The sequence below is a fragment of the Meles meles genome, chromosome 5, assembly GCF_922984935.1.
Source record: "Meles meles chromosome 5, mMelMel3.1 paternal haplotype, whole genome shotgun sequence".
NCBI classification, from domain to species: Eukaryota; Metazoa; Chordata; class Mammalia; order Carnivora; family Mustelidae; genus Meles; species Meles meles.
In genome coordinates, this window is record NC_060070.1 from 69,921,641 (window position 1) to 69,926,540 (window position 4,900).

At 39.4% G+C, this 4,900-nt stretch overlaps 1 non-coding gene across 1 annotated transcript; it reads right to left on the minus strand.

Annotated features, from left to right (window-relative positions):
• Positions 1 to 4,792: 4,792 nt before the first annotated feature.
• Positions 4,793 to 4,900, minus strand: LOC123942905. The gene has a single exon (XR_006818531.1). It is a non-coding gene; the product is annotated as a U6 spliceosomal RNA (small nuclear RNA).

The following is a 4,900-nucleotide window of genomic DNA, read 5'->3' on the forward strand; positions in this document are numbered from 1 at the left end:
AGCATGGCAAAAGGATGGCCTGTGGAAGCTGATGCATGTACATTTTAGTCTTGTATAAACACTCTTCCACATCTGTACATTCCTCTTGTGGGAGCCAACTAAATTGCCATCGTTAACTTTTTTTTCAGGCTCTAAAAAGTGTTTATGGACTCAAAGTATATTTGTGGTTCTCATCACTGATATTTTTCACTTACACACATCAATTTACAAATATAATCTCTCTACATATATTAAGGACAGAATATTTTAATCTTCAACAAACTGACAAATCCTATAATCTCTTGGTTTATTCACACAGCCAAAAGCTTCTGGGGCATGTCCTGGGATTTGGGACTCTGGCTTCTCAGCTGGAAAATGAGAGAACCAAACAAGACCATTTGTCAGGTCCTTCCATCTTAAAAATTCGGATTCTAATTGTAAGTAGAGTAGAGTGGAGAAAATCTTGTCACTTCGGGCCTGACCTCCAGACCCAGTTCTTATTGGGCAAGAGAGTAACTTCTCCAGAAATATAGGGAGAAAGTAGCAAGGTCACATTTTGGTCATAACACAATCAATAATGGTAACAGAGCCAAGGTAGCTACTGATTGTCAGAAAATAATTTACCACAATTGCTATGATTACTTTCGATGATAGTATTAAAGAATATCACTCATGACATTATCACTCATGTCAATATATAATTTATATTATATAAAATATAGGGAATTAGAATACTAAAATTCCCTATATTTTATATCATTTAGCAATAAGCTAACTTTAGGAGGTGATCTTGATAGGTGTAATAGAAAAAAATTTTTTTCACTGAAGTCTTAGATAGAGCCTATAATTATGTAAGAGCCCCTTCCTGATAGACCCTCTTCAAAGGACTCAAATCAAACATGAAGCAATTTGGGAACTGCCTACAATGACAAAACGATAGAATAAAAGAAAGGTCTGTTATTTCTTGGCACAGTTGTTTGACTCTCATTATCAAGGTATTAAGACAACAAGCAAAGAATCAGAATTAGAAGGCCGAAAGGAACTGTTTACATACCCACACACTCAACCCTACATAGGGGTTTTTGTTTTGGTTCCATGTTATTCGTACGTTGGGAAGATTTTGCTTGGTTATTTGTGCTTCAGTTTAGTTAAAGCAATATAAATGTTATTAAATGTATTTTTTTCCTTAGTAAGAGTTTGCATCTTTCATCCAAACAGGCTGTTAACCTCTAAATTGCAATGCCTTACAAGGACAATAGAGCTATCCTATATAGGTAGGATATAATTTTTTATTTTGCTTCTCAGAGAAAAATTTTTAGCACCCAAGCACAAGTCTGGGGATTGGCAATGATTATGAGCACTTTCATTTCAATAAAACACCATTGCAGTTGTGACTATAATCACCAGGGAAAACAACTACAGGAGTGGAACTGGTCAGCTGATCTGCAACTCATTTATATGCAGTTTCAACTAATAATTTATAACATTAAGTAATTGCTGACCTTCCAAAATCAAAGGCAAATGTTGACATTCACTTTTTTTTTTTTTTTTTTTTGACAGAGAGAGATCACAAGCAGGCAGAGAGACAGGCAGAGAGAGAGGGGAAGCAGGCTCCTTGATGAGCAGAGAGATCGATGTGGGGCTCCATCCCAGGACCCTGTGATGATGACCTGAGCCAAAGACAGAGGCTTAACCCGCTGAGCCACCCAGGTGCCCTTTCATTCACTTTTTTAACTGAAGAAAATAATGTGGAATAAATAAATTCTTTCCACTAATTTATATGTAAATTATACATAAACATATACTTGTCTCCCTCCCCCTCCCTCCCTCTTTGCCTTTCTTTCTCCCTTTTTCTTCCCCCCCTCCTCCTCCTCCTTCTTCTTTCATTCTCTCTCACTTTCTCTGTGTCTGTCTCCCTACTCCTTGTTCCCTCTGTCTAGGAGGAAGAATTTCCTTGGCCCTTCAAAGTCCTTTTAGCTGAACTCAGAACCAAATTAAAATCAGATTAACAAGAGAAAATAAAATTTCACTTCATATGTACAGGGAATCCACACAAAAACAGAAAGAAATTCCAAAGACAGGCAAAATGAGGTATGTATGTCATTCTGAACTAAGGAGAAAGGGGTAGGGAGTCAAAGGGAAGGAATGCAATTTACAGGAAGATGAAAAAGAGTGGATGTTTGGTAAATGAATGTTTGTTGGGCCACTCAGAAACAACTGGACACCAAGGACCCTGATCAAACAGGCCTTGCTAGGCTCCTCCCTGTCTACTATACCTAACTCCCATTATTATTGTAGTTATCTGTGGTGACAGCTCTTTTTCTGGAGCAAGTCCTCTGTCTAGATTGCTGTTAGGGGCTGTTAGGGGTGGCTCAGTCAGTTGCCCATCAGTCAGACTCTTGGTGTTGGCTCAAGTCATGATTTCACAGTCCTGGGATCAATTCCCACAAGGGACTCACTCTCAAAGCAGAGTTGGCTTCAGATTCTTTCTCCCTCACCTTTCCCCTCTGCAGTCCCTGCTCTTTCTGCCCCCTCCCTCCACAAAATGAATAAAATCCTTTTCAATAAACGAATAAATTCTTTTTAGACAGTTGTGCAGGAAGTAAAGGGCTTTTCCTGAATCTCCTGGGTTCTGATTGTCTTTAACTCAAAATAATCTTCATGCCAAAATATCCCCTGTTGGGGCAGTTTGCTGTTGGCCTCTACAACTCCCTCTCTCATTTTCTCTATCTTTCCCCCCCAATTCTTCCCCTTCCTTCCTCTGCTTCTCTAACCCCCACTCCCCAGAAATACAGCTTGCTTTTAAAACATCACCTTCATTTGCCACAAATGAACTGAACACTTTCTTCCAAATTGCCATGACTAGAAAGTCCTGGGACACATTGTTCAGGCAGGTTTCTGCTTCATTAAAGGAACCGTTGCCCGTTGTTTTCAAGTTGTGACAGGAGAAATGCACTCAGCAGTTTTACTAGAAGACCAACTCATTTCTTACCTGTTTAATTTTTACTGCTAACCAACACGATAGTTTCAGGCTGTCACTGAACATTAGCCACACCTGCATCTGTCTTGCATTCGATTACCCCGCACTGCAGATGGCAGCCACTCTCTCTGGAATGCTCTGAATGAGCCAGCTTCCTGTGACAACAGTAGACCACAATCAAGGTCATAGCAAGGATGATCTTTATGCCTTGATTACAGTTACTTAAAAATCTGAACGATTTAGTATACATTGATTCCTCTCCATTATAGAACTCCTAATTCTGCTTCTGCACTTCAGCATGGCTCATTTTATGCATGTTACCATTTCCATGTTTCATAGTAAAGTTTCTAGATTCTTTACATGACTGAAATTTAGAATATAAAATTTTTGAACTGGATGATATCAAAATACAGCTGGTGAGCACAGCTGCCTTCTAAAATGCAGCTTGTGGGGGTAGGGGAAGAAAAAGTTCTAACTGCTTCTTAAAAATTATACATGTAGTCCCTCCTGAAATAACAGCATAACTGCATCACTTTATAAACCAAGTGTAGATAAGTACCCCCCAGCAAGACACAACATGCACCCACTTAGCAAAACATCTGCTGACCCCTGGAACTCACCAAGTATATCCAAGCGTCAAATCCAAAAGTGAACACGGGGCCTTTAATTTGTAGCCTTTTGTATGTTAATATTTTATTTTCCCCTTCTGAATCTCTTATTTATTTATTTATGTGCATTTTGTTCCTTTGAATCTGGTGGCAGCACTGTGAAATATCACAGGCCTTTCACTCAGTATTTTGCTAACAAGCCAACCAGGTACAAACAGGATTTTTATATCCATTTGTAAATTCTAGTTAGGGGCAGTTGAGTTGAGAGAAGGAAAAATAAAAAGACAAATACTACATTTGTGTAAGGTTTAATTCACATCACTTGTACAATACTGTGCTGTTGGCATGTGTCTTAATAAATAGGCTTCAAAAATAAATTATTGCAATGTAAAAATAGTTTCACTGAATTCACGTGCTTTTTACTGTTCCCAGGTCTCAAAGTGGCTTTTAAAATGATTTTTCAGACTCTTAGAGCCTCTGTACCCCAGACTCTGTACCCCATACTGCGGTAGGATACATTTCTCTGCCCTGCTCCCTGGAGTGGAGCTGGAGTGAAGGGAGTCTATGACAGTTTGGCACTGTGCTAGGCTAAAAGAGGCCCAGGTTGAGAGATTCACTGTTGTTGCCAGAAAAAAAGGAACATGAGAATTTGAAGTGTCAAAAGAGGCTGGGGGGTTTAAGCCTGAGAAGAAAACCCACAAATTAACTAACTTACTAGATAGGCAGGTCAAATCTATTTACCCAACAGAAAATATCTGAGTGCCTACCACACCAAGTACACTATTCAAACATTGCATGGAACAAAGTCAATGTTTCCACGGAGAGAACAGTGTGGATTGTAATCTCCAAAATACATGTTACCTTAACACACTCTGGATTGTGCCCATTTCCCAAAATCGGCCTGCTCTGAAACCTTCTGGCCTTCCGATAGAAATCTATAGAAATCTCACTGTAGTGGAAGAAAAGGAGTCTAAAGAAGCATACAATACGGACCTAAACCTTTTTCTCTAGGAATGTGTTGCAGAGTTTCAATTTCTTAGTTGTATATAAAATAACCACAGTCGCCTCTATTGACAGCCTCCCAGCACATAATAAAACGACCTCATCAGCTTTGGATCCTGGATTTGGCATTAGGGCAAAAAGAAAATGTAACTAGAAGTAGTAAACTAAAGCCCAACAATCTTACCTCAGTTTGGGAGGAGAAGCTTTTCCTACGGGGGCCTGCTATAGTTAGTGCTGCTTCATGAATCTGCATGTCCTCCTTGTGCAGAGGCATAATCTAATCTTCTCTGCATTGTTCCAATTTTAGTGTACGTGCTGTGGGAGGGAGAAC